The sequence below is a fragment of the Pezoporus flaviventris genome, unplaced genomic scaffold (assembly GCF_033815535.1).
Source record: "Pezoporus flaviventris isolate CSIRO_AGI_PZ_B2104156 unplaced genomic scaffold, CSIRO_AGI_Pfla_v1 ptg000013l, whole genome shotgun sequence".
Classification (NCBI taxonomy): domain Eukaryota; kingdom Metazoa; phylum Chordata; class Aves; order Psittaciformes; family Psittacidae; genus Pezoporus; species Pezoporus flaviventris.
The window spans coordinates 897,557-915,972 of NW_026892561.1; the positions used below are offsets into that span (position 1 = coordinate 897,557).

At 44.9% G+C, this 18,416-nt stretch overlaps 2 protein-coding genes across 6 annotated transcripts in view; both read left to right on the plus strand.

The window, feature by feature from the left end:
* The window catches only part of MYSM1 (Myb like, SWIRM and MPN domains 1), a 476,369-nt gene that overhangs the window by 133,880 nt on the left and 324,073 nt on the right, over positions 1-18,416 (plus strand). The gene's annotated exons all lie outside the window — the stretch shown is intronic.
* DAB1 (DAB adaptor protein 1) overlaps positions 11,556-18,416 on the plus strand; it is a 483,239-nt gene continuing 476,378 nt past the window's right edge. Inside the window, exon 1 of one of the 2 annotated variants that reach the window (XM_061451126.1) lies at positions 11,556-11,957. The gene's annotated coding sequence lies outside the window, so the exon portion shown is untranslated. Of the gene's footprint in view, positions 11,958-12,255; positions 12,413-18,416 lie in introns of those variants that run through there. The other variant, XM_061451125.1, reaches the window with a different exon arrangement.

The window sequence follows — 18,416 nt, forward strand, 5'->3', positions numbered from 1 at the left end:
TGCCACTGGTATATGTACTGTGCACACCATGGTGCTGGGCTGATTCTTATAAAGGTAAAGCACTACTTCCACCTTCAAACTGTTCATATTATCATCTCTGTACCTCCAGAAGTCAGTGCAGGCTGTTAACTTGCAGAAAGACTTATTATGGCTGTGGCTAGGTTAAATTCTAGCCTGCATTCAGGTAACTTATGCAATTTGTTATTACCATTCTAAACTGTGTGGCTCTACTTATAGCTAATATGACCTGAAGGCAGTGCACCTATGAGGAAAACCTTCCTTGCTTTCCGAAGGAGCGAAGCCAAACCCCAGCTTTTCATCAGAACACATCTTACTTCAGGAAGGCTGGATGAGATCCAGTTTCAAACTTTACGGATAATGCTCCTGTCTGATTTCTCATTTGTACCTCTGCCACTTCTGCTGGCAGATAATCAGAGCATCAGATCTGAAAGAGCTTCTGACCCAATAAATGCATGAATTATTTAAGACATGAGTTAATTTTCTTTGGGAACTGTAACAGATTTGAACATGATACCAGCAGAGAGGGCTGTTTTCTGGAATTCCTTTCAAGTATCTTTTAAACATCTTTAATATATTTGCATTATGGTCAATTAAAAGGAGCTGAAACAATGCTAATAGTGGATTTCTTATTACTAATGCTTTTAAAATGCCTAGATTTGCGCTTCATGCTTGAGGGTATAACCCCACCTCTAACTAATGAGAGCTAAGAAGCAGCTTCCCTATGGGCAGATTATTCCATAACTGCTGTACGGCTGCTGGCTTGCCTCCCCAACTAAGGAAGGGCAAACATCTTGCCAAAGTCTCTTCCAACCTCTCCCCTTAGGGCATTGTTTATTAATTCAGATAAAAACCTCTGAGAGTAATGTGAAACAAAGCTGTTCCTTGAACACCACAGCCTTTGTTCTGTGCCCTCTATCGCTCTTCTGCAGGGCTACTTGTAGAGGAAAACTCCTCAGTGCATGTTCATCTTCCTCTCTCTAGGTCTTATTTGAGCATCAACCATTCCCTCTCCATCTGGATCTCATAGCTGCATGCATTGGTCTTGGTTAAAGTGGGCAGAACCCTGGATAGGCAGCCCCTCCATCTGGGCTAGTACACCGATTTTAATGTTTCTTCTTAAATTAGCAGTTATAATAATGAAATGAATACCGTAATAAGGACACAAAACCGCTTCTGGGATGCTTCAGCAAGCCCTGGGAGACATGGTTGCTTACCCAAAGGTTCATTCAGATCCCCTGTCACCCTTGACTGTGACAACAGTCTTGGGTGGTCCAGCACAGTGTCTTATGAGAGCAGCTCTCTGAAAACGCAATGAGATGACTTTGAAACAGCGTTGGAAAGTCTCCCCTTGCGTTGGACGGCACAACCAAGACTAGCAAGTGACAGATCTGCAGCCTCCTCCAGTGCAACGCTCTGGTCCAGCCACCAGTGTGCAATGTGTGCAGTGAGAGAAGGTGGCAGAAATACCTCTTCGAACCCAGAAATACACACACAGTGCATAGAAATCTATTTTTATACCATTCCTTTTTGGCAAGTATAGTTTGATATGCAGCTTATCTCCAGCCAGGGATCACATTTATGGCAGGCACGTCTGAAATTATCAGGAAAAAGAAATACAGCACATTCTAATTGGATCATATAAATCACTGAAATTATTTATAAGGGCTGTTTCAAACCTCTGCTCTGAAAAATCTTTACAGACTGCTTGTGATTTAGCGTCAACACAACTGAGATGCAGAGGGGACATTAAGGGCTTCTCATTTTTTATTTCTATTTTGGAAAACATAAAGAAGTCGATAACTGGCTCTTTAATAGTGCTGGAACTGTTGGGGTTTAACCTTATTTCAAAGCATGTTTGAATACAGAGAGCAATTCAAAAATTCTTGGGAGCAGCAGTTTTAGTAGCTGCCATAGCAACAAGTACAGGATCCAAGCCCTTTCTCCCTTTCTCCCCCTTGGGGACTAGGAAATCCCTGAAAGGACACTGTCTGTCCACACTGAGATACAGTTGTGCTAACGCTGCTCACATTAGGACAGGTCTCCAGGAGAGCACTCCATTTAAAACCATTTAGAAGACAGGGAGGCATCATTCATTAAGTGATGGTGGTACTGAGAATAGGGAGAAACTTTGAGAAATGAAACGTTAGGTGCATCATAATACTATTTGTGTAGTTCATTAAATAGTCTGCATATGTTCTACTGTTTTCTAGTTTCTTCTCTGTACAGGGAACACCTTTCCTATGAAGACAGGCTGAGAGAGCTGGGCTGGTTCAGCCTGGAGAAGAGAAGGCTTCTTAAGGGGAGACCTTAGAGCAGCTCCAGAGCCTGAAGGGGCTGCAGGAAACCCAGAGAGGGGCTTTGGTCAAGGGCCTGTAGGGACAGGCCAAGGGGAATGGCTTTAGGCTGCCAGAGGGGAGACTGAGATGAGCTCTTAGGCAGAAGCTCTTCCCTGTGAGGGTGCTGAGGCGCTGGCACAGGGTGCCCAGAGAAGCTGTGGCTGCCCCATCCCTGGCAGTGTTCAAGGCCAGGTTGGACACAGGGGCTTGGAGCAAGCTGCTCTAGTGGAAGGTGTCCCTGCCCGTGGCAGGGGTTGGAACTGGTGAGCTTCAAGATCCCTTCCAATCCAAACCGGTCTGAGATTATATGATTTTCTGTTGTTTGGCAGCCTTCATCTCTATTACATTATCTGTGCTAAGAAGTCTTACCTTATTAATGCTGTCACTGCCATTGTTGCTTTGTCTCTATGATAATTCAGGGTAAGACTAAGGACAGAGGTCTGAACAAGCTGCATACATTTGGAAAGGAGAGAGTTAGAGATGGTCTTCTGCTTCTGGGACCTCTGAACTTCTCTGAGGTTTTGGAAGCTTGGATTTAAGAGATGTCCTTATCTTAACAATAGACCAAGTCAGAACCCTGGATCTTAATTAACACTTCTGCATTTAGAATTACTTTTCTGCACACAATAGAGCTGATTATTACTGAAAGTCTCTTCAAAGAAGTTAAATTAATCTGATAAATCAATGTGGCCAATGCAGAGAAGTCTGGTGGAGCATTTTCAAGCTGTACCAGGATCTGTCAAAAAGAGTAATGAGCATCAAATACTCAAAAGTACACGTTTTCAGGGTGGGGAGGAGTAAGATAAATGACACACATAAACACATAAAAGGAGGCAAATATGACATTAAACTGGGTCAGCAGAAGCAAACTTGTAGATGCTAACAGGGAATGCTGGATCTGTTTTGACTGACAACTCCAAGAGCAGATGGCAAAGAAGCGAAAATGATGTATGGGAGCACTGGGGTGACACTGGTGCTCCTTCAGATGTATCCAGCTCAATAATAATAATAATGATCCTGCTGTGAATGAAATTTCATTCCCTGTCATATCCAAGTGAGTAGCAGCACACTAAAGATAGCTTGGTAGTAAACTCATCATGAAACTGGAGAAATGTGAAGACCTCAGACTGTGGCTATTGTAGAAGATTACAAAGTGAGCAACAGGCCAGGTCTGTGTTCGCAGCAAACAACGGGGAGGTTTCCAGGGAAGGTTCTTACCACTCTAAGGGAAAACTTTCCATCTTATTCTGGTTTAAGATCATCTTTTCACAGTGCCAGGGCTTGGATGATAGGCAGTTTTGGATGCCAGTGATACATGAGTAGAAATATAAGATAGAGTAGCTATTTTTATCCAAAAGTGCAAGTGATGAATTCCTACTGATAAAAAGGATGTTATTTCTCTGTCTTATATATGAAGTCACAGAAGCAAACAGAGGAGGGTTGTGTACACAGAAGTGTAAAAAGACAAAAAGCCGAGTCTGAAATTAAGAGGGAGGAAGAGGCTATACCTAGAGTCGAGAAAGGAGAGAAATGGCAAGGTATTAGAGAGATGTTAATGTTCCCTTCCCAACAGGCTCCGACTCCGAGGTGGTGTCCCTGACCTCCACTGATGTCAAATGTCAGTCCTGGCTGGCCTTTAGTATTCTAATTCACCTTTCTGACATTAAAGGGTGGAAGGTGGGCTGGAAAGCACTTAACAAATTAATCTGGGAGGTGTTGTATGCCCACATAGAGTGCTAGCTCTTCAACTCACTTCTGGGCTACTATTACAGCAGTTACTTGTTGTACCATGTGTGCTCCTGTTCCTGCCCACAGCTGACTCCTCCACAAAGTTCACTAGGAGAACTTACATGATTTATGTTAGATAGATGCATGTTTAATTCTTATTCTTTGTAGATTTCATGCCCCTCCTAGACTTTCATGTTCTAGCTGAACCTGGAGCAGGGAGTATCAGAAAGGGAGTATCAGGAGCTTTTAGTCTCAAGACTTCTAGTCCAAAACGTTTGTGTACCTTCTATATTAACATCCATGCTAAAGCTTGGGTAAATGAGGCCTTGCTATTCCCTGCTGATCAAACCAGCTATACCTGATAGATTTTCTGGGGGTGAATGGCTGTGTTCTTTTTGAATGATTTGGTGGTCTAGGATAATCTTCATGAAGAATCACAGGGGAACCAGCATTAAATGTTTCATGGAGTAATCTCAGACTTGGAGAAGAAACTGCATCCTCTGAAATATGTGCTGCTGTTCCTGCCTTTGGTATTAACGGATAGTATGAGAATAGGTAACTTGTAAACAAGTTTTTCTTCTCTTTCAACTCTCTGAGCAATTTATGTCACCTTTCTTCATAGGCAATGCTAAGACAGACTTACCAGCTCAAGTTGAAAGTGAAACAGATGAAGGAGGTGGAGGGGAAAAGCGTTCCCTTCTCTCAGCTCGGTACAGTGAAACAAAAAAGTAGGTTATGAATGAAAATATTGAATCACAATTCTTCAGGTAGTTTTATACTTAAATCATAGTCTTGTCAAGTCTGTGTTTGATATGCTTTAATTAATGCTTCCCTTGCTTTGGGTTTGATTTTGATGTGCATGTGATAGATTCGTACAACCTCAAGTGATCAAAAAGAGGCATTTGTCAGTGTCAACCTCTGTGTTAAGGTCTCAGTTGGCTCTGTGTACATCCTAGGTGAGGAAGGTGGGAATGGGTTATTAGAGGAATGGGAATCACCTAGTAAGAAATCACCTACAGTCAATGAAGCTAATACAGTTTTCATTAGGCTGTGTGCAGTACCAGGATGAAATGAGTTTGGAAAATCAAGTCAAACTGAGTATGACATCCCCTGTAATGCAATGGAGGGTTGTTCACAGCCTGTAGGTTTGCATTTGTTAGTGATGTTTGTTCACTCTTCCAGTGTGAAATCCTCATTTTCAGCAATTGCCATCTGAAAGGCCTGGCTTTTTGTGAGACAATATTTGAAAACACCCTTATTATTTGAAACATTCCAATAGGAAAGGAAGGAGCTGGAGCATGTAATTGTTCTCCTAGGGACAGGTGGTGGGATGATGCTAACAGCAGAAGCAGTTAGGAAGTTCATAGAATCCCAGACTGGTTTGGGTTGGAAAGGACCTTAAAGCTCATCCAGTTCCAACCCCCTACCACAGGCAGGGACACCTTCCACTAGAGCAGCTTGCTCCCAGCCCCTGTGTCCAATCTGGCCTTGAACACTGCCAGGGATGGGGCAGTCACAGCTTCTCTGGGCACCCTGTGCCAGCGCCTTAGCAACCTCACAGGGAAGAGCTTCTGCCTAATACCTTATCTAAATCCTCCCCTCTGTCAGTTTAAAGCCATTCTCACTGTCTATCACTACATGCACTTATAAAAGCACCTCTTTAGTTTTCTTTGTAGCTCCTTCAGGCACTAGAAGCTGCTCTAAAGTCTCCCCTGAGACTTCTCTAGACTGACCCAGCCCAGCTCTCTCAGCCTGGCTCCAGAACAGAGCTGCTCCAGCCCTCTTAGCATCTTCATTGCCTCCTCTGGACTCTCTCCAACAGCTCCATGTCCCTCTTGTGTTGTTGCCCCCAGAGCACAGTAGATGGGGAGAATCCCCTCCCTCGACCTCCTGCTCATGCTGCTGGTGATGCAGCCTAGGACACAGGGCTTTGCTCACAGATGGTACTGGCAGTAACAGGAGACCCTGCATCAGCTTCAGCCAGTGATGACTCTTTTTCCTGTTTCCCTGGGTAACCTCCTCAATCAGTTAGGATGTACAGTGGTATGTCAGCTTCCGTTCCTGGCTTGCTCCAAGTGCCTTGTGATGTCTCAAGCATCCTCATTGCTGTTCATTTCCTTAAGTGTTAATAAAAGTAATACATGCTATCTGTAAGGTAGTGCTTGATGGGATAAAGTGCTTTGATAAGCTCTTAATTATATGGTTTCTTACAATTTGTTGACTTCCCTTCACAGCAATCGTGGGATGCTTCTAATGTAAGGCCTCATTCTCAGCACTGTCATTTGACATAATTTTGCTGATTTCATTAACTTACCCTGATTTGCACCCCATTTTTTTTGCAAGTCGATCACAATGACTGATTGACAAGGAAAATAGGTTTTATCATCTTTAGTCTCCAAATTGAACGGTTATAGCAGTTGGATTACGTTAATCCTGGCGGCATCTTCTGTTGGCTGCTTTGCATTGCTGAACAGAACCGCCCTCATTTCATCCCCCCTCCACCACCCAGGCAAATTAGGGGATTAAGCCAAGAGGTGTTTAAGCTTAGCATTCAATTGACACACATGGTTATGCAAATTGTGAAGGAAAGCATGAGATTCTTGAAACTTAGCTTGAATATTAGACGTCTTCGGTGTGAGAGCATACAGAAAACAGCAATAAACAGTGAAACTAAGGCTTAGTTATAAGTAATCATGATTTTGAGTCCATTTTGCTGAAGTGCTCTAGGACAAAGAGCTCATCCTTTCTAGGCTGTTGTGCAAGACAGTCTTGAAATGCAAACCTGCCTTTTCCTTCTCAGCTTGCCAATAAGAAAATTCAGCGCTACAGTACCAAATGCCAAGCGGTGATAAGCAGGCTGGATTTTTCCTTGTGCTGGACTGTACAGTACTGCTGCTGTTTGCCCTACTATCTCTTGCAATAAACCCCTCTGCATGTTTTCCTGGGCTGTTGTGAACAGTTCAGTTTGCCGTGGAAGGTGACATGTGGCAATTAACAGCGTCTCAGTCCAATGTGCCACCAAGCATGCTGGCTCTTGACTTGAATTCCCTTTGAGGGTTTTTCCCTGCTCAAAAGAGGAAGAAGTCCCAAGGGAAATGTGCCAGCCGGCTATCCAGGGCTCAAAGAGATGAGGAGTCATCTGTACTGGGTCATTTCATCAACCTTGAGATCTGTGTACCCCCTCTGAGCAGGCGGGAGGAAACAAGTAGGTTTGAAACGCAGGCAGGAGGCAGGAGCTTGCACCATGCACTGAAATGTTAAATCAAGTGTATTATTTCCATACATACATGGCAGGTGAAAGGCAGAATAAAACGGCTCTGTTGTCTACCACAGCCTACGAGGGAGACCCAGTGTGCAATTAAATAATGAATCAGATATCATCACAAATGATAATGTTCCACTGTAAATAATTCCAGTTGTTTACCCTACTTTGGGATTGAAGTTCATCTCCCTTAGGGACTCCTTTGACTTTTGATGCTCTTTTGATTTGCAGATGCTTGAGTTTTTTGCTGCTTTCCAGAGAACCCTCATAAAGGTTCAGGAACCAACAGAACTAAGGGAATAATTCCCAGCAAATAACTTCCTGGCTGAATGTAGCATCTTTATTTGTGTAAAACAGCCCTCCACGTTGTGTATGGTTTGCATTAATTTATTGTTAAATTAGTTGTAAGTATGAATTCCCCTCAAGCTGCCATCCTTCTATTTTTATGAAGAGAGTATAAACTCCAGTTGGGAAAGAGCTGATATTTAGAATTAGTTTATGTGTGACTGAAGAAATACGTATTGGTTTTGTTTCCTGCCTGGATGACGACAGGATTGCCACTGGTATAACTGTGTCCAAACATAATATTGCCTAATGTGAATGCCAGTTTTTAAGTTTATTTTTCTTAATTCATAGTTAAGCTATGAAAGTTTGATCTTGGAAAGGGAACATGAGGCAGGAAAAAGACATCTTCTGTGTTTTCCTGTAGAGAAATCATATGGAGGAATATATTGTAAGGGAGAAATAGTGCCATTACTATTAATGGGTTTTACTTGACTTTCGCTTTGGGAAGCAGTATTTTTTGGAGGTGACTACTGCATAAATCTACTAAATTATTCTTTCAGTGGATGAAGGGGGTGGGCATGTTTATTTGCATATATTATGTCTTTTGTGTATATGGTGGATGTAAATCCAGACTAATGCTGGCACCAGAATATTGATGTAAAGATTGAAGTTAAGAGTATGTGGTGGATGCTACAGTGATGCAATGCATTTCATTGGAAGTATCTCAGAAATCACTTTTAACTTACTGTACTTATCAGGAAGTCATTAAGAAAACGTTAAGCAATTGTCTCATAGAAGTGGAAGGGATGTTGTAGCAATACTCCCTTCTTCCACACCAGGACTAAAGAGGAAATACCTAGAAAGGAGCTGCTTGGCTGGGGGGAGTCTGCGGCACTGGGAGCAGCAGGGACACAGGGCACTACCATCTACTGTTACTCCTGATGAAAGAGTCTCCTGCTTTTGATGGATACAGGATATTTTTTGTAACAGAGGTCAAAAGGAAACCTCCAGAAAGAAAGATCTTTGTAGTCCACCCAAGGATCCAAATCACTCTGTATTTGACGGATATCAAGTCATGCTACCTGGTTTACTTCCAGACAGTGCCACTAGTCATACAGGAGCTACCTCACTTCAGCCTGCTAGAATGGGGTAATGACACCAGTATTATGCTCCATGAGATCCATGGATGGGAAGTGCTGAAGTAAAAGAACTACAGCATAAAATTCAGAACATTTATCAATGCACATGAGACTTGTGGCATTCCTGGGCATGTTGTCAGTCCTTCTGTCTCACTAAATCAGAGATCTGAGGTTTCTTTTTCTTTTTCAGGTGCCATCAGCAGATGCATGTCCTAGCTGAGAAAGCCAGGAGTTTCCTGAAGTCATAAAAAAGAAGGAAAAATATCCCCAAGCTGGGAGGAAGCATGATGGCAAGACAAATCGAATGTCTCTTTCTGGCAGAGGCAGAAGTTTGTTAGATGTTTGCATTGATCCTCACCTGGAAGTTACGCGCCTTGAAGGTTCAGGGAGACCTGAAGTACACCACTGAAGGTGGGTTTTGTTTCCTTATGGGAATCTTTGGGTTGAGTAGGCACTACATCCTGAGGCATTCTCAAACATGCCTGACTGGAAAAGGAAGCAGTGTACTCACAGTGCAGCTCAGATGTGAGGGCTATTTAGTTGCTGGCTCTAGAGGCCTTTGCATTGCATCACAGGTGATATTTGGTTTCCAAGCCCATAAGGATGGGACTTGTGTAAAGAACTGGTAATTTGCCCTGCTTTGGGTACATAAGCCAAAGTCTCCACATGCAGGGAGGCCTCAATAATGAAGATATGAAGATAGAAGTAGCTTTTTCTTAATGTTTCATTACAGTATGGAACTTTTTGGAGAACAATTAAATGAACCTCTGAGATGAGCTGAATAACAGTGAACCTAAACAAAGTCCACGCTGCGTGCTGCCTGCTTCCCTGTTGTCTTCAAGCAACATTTACTGTAACTGCTGGGGAGCGTGGCAGGAAAATCTCCTCATTTCCATTTCAAACTCTGCCTTCTCTGAGATGGGTATAATCAGTCCCTCACTGCAGTTGTGTACTGCAGCATCTCTGCTCCTGCTCCCTCTCTGGGGGCTTGCTCCTTCGCTTGCTCAGCTGTTCATGCCACTCTGCTCCCCAGCTGATTCAGAGGCACAGGCCCAGGTGGTTCTCCAGCATTCTCTCATTCAGAGGCACTTACGTGGCTTTTTTGCTCAGACATCTGTGTTTAAGGAATGGGAATTCATGTCACTTGCATCTAGATCTTTTCCAGGGATCTTTTGCAAGTGCTTCCTGATTTTGTGCCTCTTTGGATGGGATTGCAGATAAGCATTTGTATGTTTGATGCTCCTCATTGTCATCACAGAATCATGATAGAACAGTTTGTGTTGGAAGGGGTCTTAAAGCTCCTCCAGTTCCAACCCCCTGCCAAGGGCAGGTACACCTTCTATTTGAGCAGCTTGCTCCAAACCCCTGTGTCCAACCTGGCCTTGAACACTGCCAGGGATGGGGCAGCCACAGCTTCTCTGGGCACCCTGTGCCAGCACCTCAGCACCCTCACAGGGAAGAACTTTCCCCTTGTTCTATCACTACATGCCCTTGTAAAAAGCCCCATCCAACCTCTTCTCTTGGTACAAACACTTTTCCAATGCAAGCCAAGAGCCTTCCCAAAGCTCAGGGAGTTAAACATACCAACAGCAAACTTTTGAACCCAACTGATTATCCTGTTGGGATGATCCTGTCTGCCTTTAGCAAGTGTTTTTGCTACAAGCACGAAGGAACCTACACTGGAGTTGGAAGCTGAACCCTGATCTCTCAGATTCTGCTTTGTACCTTACTTAAGAAGAAAGGTATCACAGTTTCAGAGACACTGTAATTTAACAGCAGAAAACCAGGGCTTGATATTTGCCATATATTTTTGTCAAGAGTTGTATCCTCACACAGATGTGGTGGGGTTGGAGCAGATTGGGCTGACAGACTGGAAGTTCAGTGCTGTTTTGTAGGCATGGTTGTTCTCTCCATCCTCACCCAAACCCCAGAAAAGAAATAGAATGGGAGAAACTCAACATAAGAAGGGCAACTGGGGGATATCTTCATCACATAATCAATAGGATATTTGACAGCTTTATTTGTCTTTTATCACCCACGAGTTAAGGATAACGAAATGTCTGAGACAACCATTGTCAAAGGGCTCAAGGTTTGCATGGAAGAAGCCTACAAGCCGGAAGAGCTATTGCTCTTGTAATAAATATGTGACGTGGGAGAGCTGGTAAGAGATTGGGGCCAGGAAAAATGGTTTAGTCAAATGTGTTGGGTCACAGTGACCAAAGGTTAACACCCTGTCACACGTCCCTGGCCACTGAACTCAGCCACTGTTAACACCCTCCACCAAGGCTCCCTCCCTCCCCTGCGAGGTGCAATATCCACAGATGCTTTAATGATCTTATAGATGAGGGAAAATGCAAAGCAGCTTAAGTCTCATTCTGTAGCTATTACAAGCTTGATCTCCTAGAATTAGACAGAAACTCCAATCACTGTCTCACTGCTGTGGTTTTGCAAGTTAACACATGAATTTCTTTCTCACCAGGGATTAATTTTGCTGTTTGGTGACATCCCGTTGGAAGAGTGGATCCAAAGAGCAAGCAGATACCTATAACACAGACAGTGATTCTCCTTCCTGAAGGGCAGCCCAGCAGGCCAGTTGCCTATCAACAGAGCTGGGTTAGGTCAGAGCTTCCGAGAGAGACATTTAACATCAAACTGTGAACAAAAAGGGAAGTTTGATCTACCGTGGCTATAAGCTGTCACTCAAAAGTATTTCTGCCTTCAAAGTCCGTCTTCAAGCAGCAAGAGCATATTCTTTATGTTCTTTATGTTCTGTAATCTATATTCTTTCTCCCTGCACGGGGGAGGCAGCAGCAAGGAAGGAAACCTCTTGTGGGAGAGCCAGGCAGAACTGGCCAAAGAAAAGAAGTCAGCATGGGAAGGAAGCGCGGTGCCACATCCCACTGGGCCCAGAACGCCTCTTAGTGTCCACACTTGGTCTGGGAGACCTACCTCTGCTGCCCAAAGGCACCGCTGGAGAGGGATGCTGCTGCCCAGGCTGGGCAGCGGTTCGGGTGTCCCATTCCTCCGAGGCAGCTTTCGACTGCAGCCCCCCCGCCAGGAAGCCAGGTGCGATGGGCAGCCCGGCCCCTCTGCCTGTGCGCTGCAATGACTTCGGCGACTTCCTCGCAGATTACCTCCCGGCGCTGGGGCAGAAGGAGGAGACAGCAGCCAGGGCAGCGGATGATGGTGAGAGTGGGCAATGGAGAGGTGTCGCTGGGTGTCGGGAGGGTTAACGGCGGGTGCGGGCGGGCAGACAGCGATTTGGAAGCCGCGGCCCCGCACTCATCCCCCAACAACAAGCCCCGAGCCCCGATTGAGGAGGCCGGGCAGATGCTTCTAGGCGAGAGAGTGGGGGGGTCCTCGCCGTGCGCCGCCTCCTGCCCCCGGGCCTGGCCGAGCTGTGCCGGGCGGGGGGCTCCGAGCCGCGCCCCGCTATTAGGGGGAATGCGGTAGCAGCGCGGTGGCTGCAGGGGATCGGCTCTACCGCAGCCGCTACGCGGGGAGAGCCGGGGAGCCGCGTCCAGCAGCGGGAACGAAGGGAAGTGAGGGAAGGGAAAGCAAAGGAAGGAACGGGGCGCGCAGCCCTCCGCGCCAAGCCGGGAGGATGAGCGGGGCGCTGCGGGGAGCGGCGCCGGCTGCAGGTAGGAGGAAGCGCAAGCCGCGGGGATGCGCGGTTTAGGGCGCTGCGCCCATACCCTTCCGCCCCTCAGCTGAGCAGGTGGCGGTGGCGGCGGTGGGGTGGCCGCTGCCTCCGCGCCCGCGCAACCCGGTGCGGACTTGAGCGCAAAGTTTTGTCTGCCGGGAGGGAGGCGCTGGCGGGCGGGCGGCAGCGAGCGAGGCGGGGTGGGGGGGGGAGACGGGACCCGGGCGGGCTGGTGCTGCGCGCCCGGGACGTGCGAGCGAGCGGCGGGATGCGAGCGGCGACGGCTCCGCTGGGGGAACGCGGAGCTCGGCGGCGTGTGGAATAATTTAACACTTCCAGAGGCAACTTGGAGCGGTGGGGAGCGAACGGGAGGCACCGGCTTCTTCCCTGGGTTTGTGCTTGTGTGTGTGTGACTTGAGCGGGGGTTTCTCCATCCACTGCGCGCAGCCGGGAAGGGGCAACTTGAGCCAGCTCTGTCCCCGCTCGGTTTTAGATTTGCAACCCGACTAAATATTTGGTTGCCTTTCAGGCTATTTCTCAGCGCCTGTTTCTAGTGTGGGTGATGAATCAGTGATCTTAGTGGGCAACCAGGCATAACCTTGTAGGAGAATAATTAGGCGAGGATAAATGGGGGTTGAGTGGTGATGTGGTACACCATGCACCCGGTAGCTGTTTCCTAGTGTGTGCAAATTCAGTGTGCTTTGGATTGCGAATGAAAATCAAAGTGTGATGACAGATACGTTGTTGCTTCTATTGGAAGAATATAATTTTCCTTGCTAGTGAAATATATGGCAGCTTTAAAGTGAAATGTTGGGGGTGGGATACAGAGAGGGGCTGCTTTTTCTGGTTCTGGTCAGCCACAGAGTGTTTTTCCTCCCGTTTAAATATGGTCTTTCTAGTGCTGCTGGTTGCTTTGAGCATTTGGTTTTGCAGAGCTGAATAGCTTTCGGTGCCCTGGGAGCCTCAGGAGAAGAAGTGCACTGCTGTCTGTTGAGGGTAGTCCTTTTAACTGATCTGTTTAAATAATGCTATTATTAAATGAGTGCAAATTGAAGCAAATGTATTTTTCATTGCCCACAAGTTGTGTTTCTGAGCTCAATCCCTTTTTATGCCCAGAGAGGCTTTTGCACTGCAGTATTACAATACAGCCATATTAAAAAGGTCCTTGGAGCAAATAACCCTCTAATGCTGCAGCTACGCTTTCAGTAGACTTCAATAGTTCTATGGGAAATAATCATGTTGGATTTAAGGAACCTGAGCTGATTTGACTGTGCTTTTTAAATTGTGGTGTTAAACTGCCTGTAGGTATTCATGAGTTGTAAATCTAACCCCAAAATCTAAGTAAAAAGAGCCCCGAACCTAAAGCTTTTCTTTGATTTGAGTAATTTTTCTCCTTTTTGCAACAGGTTCTTCTCTTCTTTTTTTTTTCTTTTTCTTTCCTCTTCTTCTTCCTTTAATTCTCAGTGAGGGCTGCTGCTTGAATATATGTCCTTAACCAGGTAGAGTGCAGTGGTACATGATACCACCATTCTCTTCTATGCCTGGTTTACTCTGCCTGTGATGCTGCAAGGAGTGAAGGCAAGGAGAACTAGAGATGAAAGGGAAAAAGATGCCTGAGGTTGGTGGTGTTGGCAAATGGAGTGATGAAGGCTTATTCTGAGGAACCTCAGCACATTCCAGACGGTGGTTTCTATGGGATGCAATGCTGAAGTCACAGTGTAGGTCAGCACATTTCCTCCCGTGATCTTGCACTAAATTCTCCAGTGGGTACTTGGGGGGTGTGAAAAGCAGCAGTGGAACTAAGCTGCTTACCTTCTAATGTCAATATTTAGTGCTAAACCTTCAGCTTTGAGTGGAAGGCAAGCAGGTTGCTTACTTCTCTCTAGCTGCAGCTCTTCATGACTGGTTTTTGTTTGCTCTAGTAAACAAACACGTATCTTAAATTGAATTAAATGTATAAACTGCTTGAAGCAGAGAGGGGCCAAGAGGATGACTCTGTTTTAAGTAACAAGATATTAATGTAGCATGACACTGGCTGGAGTACAGTTTTGGTCTGATCCCTCCAACAGTGCTCTGAGCAAACCCTCTGTGTCCAGCACCCTCCTCCTGGATCATAGAAGTGCTTGGGGTGACTTGTGGGGTGACGCCTGCTTGACTGACAGATGCTTATTGCAGAGTGGCACCCGGTGCTCTCTCATTTTGCCTCTGTAATGATTTCCTCCAGAAAGCTGACAGAGAATGAACTTGTTTACAGGCAGGTTTTGGAAGGGTTCCTCGGGTTGCAGAGAGGAGGGCAGGGAAATCCTTCCATTTTTAGTTCTCTCTAATCCCAAGCTTCTGTTCCTGTAGTCATGCTAATTCTGTATCGATTGTAGTAGCAGTGACTACTGCGTTTCAGAGCACACTAATGCCAATGTTTCCACTCCAGATAGAGTAGTCTTAGGATGCGAGTGGGAAGGAAGGAGTGGCTGAGACATTATTCCAGTGAAGCCACTTCACTTGTACACTTTTGAGATTAAATTTCAGTGGAAGGACTTAAGCTTTCAACCCTGTGTTTACTGTAGAAACGCCAAGTAATCTTGAGCACCACTTACCTTAAGAATGCCAGCTTCAGTGTTCTCCTGTTCAAGCCTGTTTCTCCACTGAAGTGAAACTATAGGAATGGATGAGTATATGGGTGAGAATGGGTATCGTTTCCAGTGTTGATGTCAGCTACTGTGTGCAAGAGGAGCCGAGCTGGAGTCAAAACTGGTACCCAGAACAGCAGAAAATTGGAGTCAGTCACTTCTGATGATAAGCCTTCTCCCTACCAAATTTATATGTGTGCTGCAGATCAGAAACAGTCTGTGTTTCTTTAACCATCTGAGTCTGACATAAAATTCCTTTGCAGATCCATCTGTGCTCACCGGATGAACCCAAGGCATGCTTCTGCCTGACACAAACCTGTTACAAACCTATAACTTCACCATGTAGTTTCATCCCCTAGTACTAGGGTTTGCCACTGAAAGTCGGATGCTATTGAAGGTCCCACATCACCCCTTCCACACTTGGTGTAGAGAAGTGAGCATGATGTTGCAATGAACCCAGCCTGGAGCTGGCGAATCCATTGCTTTCACAGTGACACTTACTCAGTGTCTACAAGGAGGAGGGTTGTGATCCTCATGAGGAAATGCCAAAATGAGTATGTTCTGTGCTCCCCATTCATCTGACTACAGTTGTGCTCTAGGATTTTTAAGGATGTCCTTCTCCTATCAGAGCTCTAAGGAATGAAGTAGGTGGCATGATTGTGGTCTTACACTTCACCAGGGATGCAGAAGCAGGCTGGAAATGAAAACAAGCAGTTCTCTGCTGTTACGAGCTCTTGGAGGAGGGAATGAAAAGTATTCTTTTGAGTAACCTGGATAGCAGATGGAAATGCCCCTATATATGGTGTCTATAAAACAGCTTGCTGGATAAAATGGTCCCATTATGGGAAGTGCAGAGGGCACAAAACCTCTTGACAATCGTTTTGGGATTGTTCTACAAGAAAATCAAAGGCTTGTCAGTTTTTGCTTTTATGCACATAAATCACCTTTGCTCCTCCTGTTTGTAAAATGCATTGGGTCAGGACTTTTCAGTTTGCCTCCATAGTGTTGTGAATACTTACAGTAGAGTACACATTACAAACAACAGGAGACTCATATTTCACAGCACTTTTCATTTTTCATCCCTATGCCAAGTTAAAGAACTTCCAACTTGCCTTTAAAATAGCGTGAAGATTGTGCAAGCCAGTTAGAAGTGAGGAGAATATGTTCTGATATTCCTCTCTCCTATCCACAGATTGATGCATTCAACAGCCAACTTCTTTGATTCTTGCAACACTTAAACATGAGTGACTTAGTGGAGAAATACTGTGTGAATATTTACTCCTGTTTTAATGTAGCAGAGTTCTATTGAAGTCAAAGCAACTGCATCTGGCTCCTTAAACTCAGGGCAGGGCCCAACAAAGGATGTTTCTAACTGGCAGGAGGCTGTGTTTGGTACCTCTACCCTTCCTCCCAGGGCTATATTTTAGGAATAAAGAAAAAGAATCTTATAACATCAGTGGGATTTCTCATTTGAGAAGTTAAATGCTCCGCAGTGAGAGGTGAGGGTTTTACTCCAGCTCCCAAAGCATTTTCCTTGATTAATGTATACAGAATGTATGTTGGGATTGCACAACACTGATAATTCACACACCTCTGGAGTGGAATACAGCAGCCATTCTGGGCTGGAAGCATTATGCAGGAGGGGTTTAGGGAAGAGGAATGAAGAAAAACTAATCCAATTGAAACTGTAAGGGGAATTTAGGAAGCAGAATGCAATTATCTGAGTTGGATATTGGCCAGGACATGTTAGTTAACATTTTTACTCTTGCAAGAATTGTCATGGGATCTTTAACGATGATGAATGGTCAGGGCTCTCTTTTTACATCTCATTTGAAAGCCTGAGCTTTCACTTCGTCCTGAGGATGAAGTGAATGCTTTACCTTCCTTTAGGAAATGGGTGCTTTGGTCAATGTGCTTTCCTCCCTGCAGGCTCGAGGCTCTTCGGGCACTCCTGCCTTGGAACTCCATATGCCCAGGGCCTTTCTTCACCTTGAGTTGCTAAGCTGAAAGGAAATCCAGACCCTCCGCATTACTTGATGTTTCGTTTCTCCTTAATTTCCTTTTTGTGGAGTGTTAGCTAAAGATGCTCTTGCACCATTGCTCCTCCCGTCCCTGGAATTTTGTTGTGTTAGTGGTCATGTCTTTGCATGCGTGTTATTACTTGCAGGTTCCTCTAAACTCTATCAACCTTAGGTATTGTGGCTGAGTATTGTATGACATGGTCAACCTTGGTGACTCCAGGTGATCTTTACATCAGGTTGTATCAGTGAATAGAAGACATTGCAACGGCTCTTTTCAAGGACCAACAAGTCCCAGTTCCAATTTAGATTAACTATGGTCTTTGCTTGGAGAAGTCCCCATACGGTTTGAGTTGGCCATTTCTCTCTTCTTCCCTAAGCTGTAGCATGATGGTTCTCTCCCCTGTTTTAGGAGGACTGTGGGTTGAAGAATCGTCTGTCAATAGTAAGCACATGATACAGAAACTGGTGTTTCAGGAGAAAGGAGCTGATGTTTAAAACATTCCCTTCTCTATAATCATGATTTTAGCTATCTGAACTTGATCTTCTATGTAAGAAGTTGTCCACTTATACATATATGTTAATATCAGTGCTTTGTGGTATTCAAGCTATAAAAGCAGTGGGATTGCAGTATGCTTCTCAGAGGGAGAAGAGGCTTCGTGTTCTTTTGGAGGTTTTGGGATGGTGCGCCTGTGATTCAATCAAAATACAGTTCTGTGAACTTGAAGGATTGCTCTGCATCCACCGAGGTACCTTTTAGTGTGTTCATCAAAGGGCTTGAAGCCTGGCTTAGAGGTCATGAAGCAGTGGCTGGTGCTGAGAGATAAAATGAGATATGATGCAGACACATTAACATCCATGCATCCATTTTATTAGAAATATACGAAGAGCAGTGTAATAGTAGATACTTCTTTAGTTTTCTTTTCTACTAGAAGTCCTGCCTTGAGATTTTGTTTTCCTGCAAGCTAAAGCATAACAGGCTAGGCTTCTAGGCTACCCATGTCACTAACACTCATGTGCAACACAGATAATGAAAAGCTAACAGGGTTAATACTCTCCTTATAGCAAAGATTTTTGCTATTTATGTCAAAATTTTCCCCAAACTCTCATGGTAGCATCAATGTCAACAATTAAAAATGCTGATTTAAACTCACTCAAAATTTACATAAAGTGAAACATTTTTGCATCCAAGGATTTCCTTTCTACATTTTCCTGTCTTTGTGGATGCTTTATATTGTTGTGTAGTCCATGGAAGGATGGGTGAAGCCAATATCTACATCTGTGTGTCTTGAATTTCTGGTTAAAAGGAAGAGCTGACCACTCCACTCTGTGTTACACAGACTTATGGTGCAGCTGG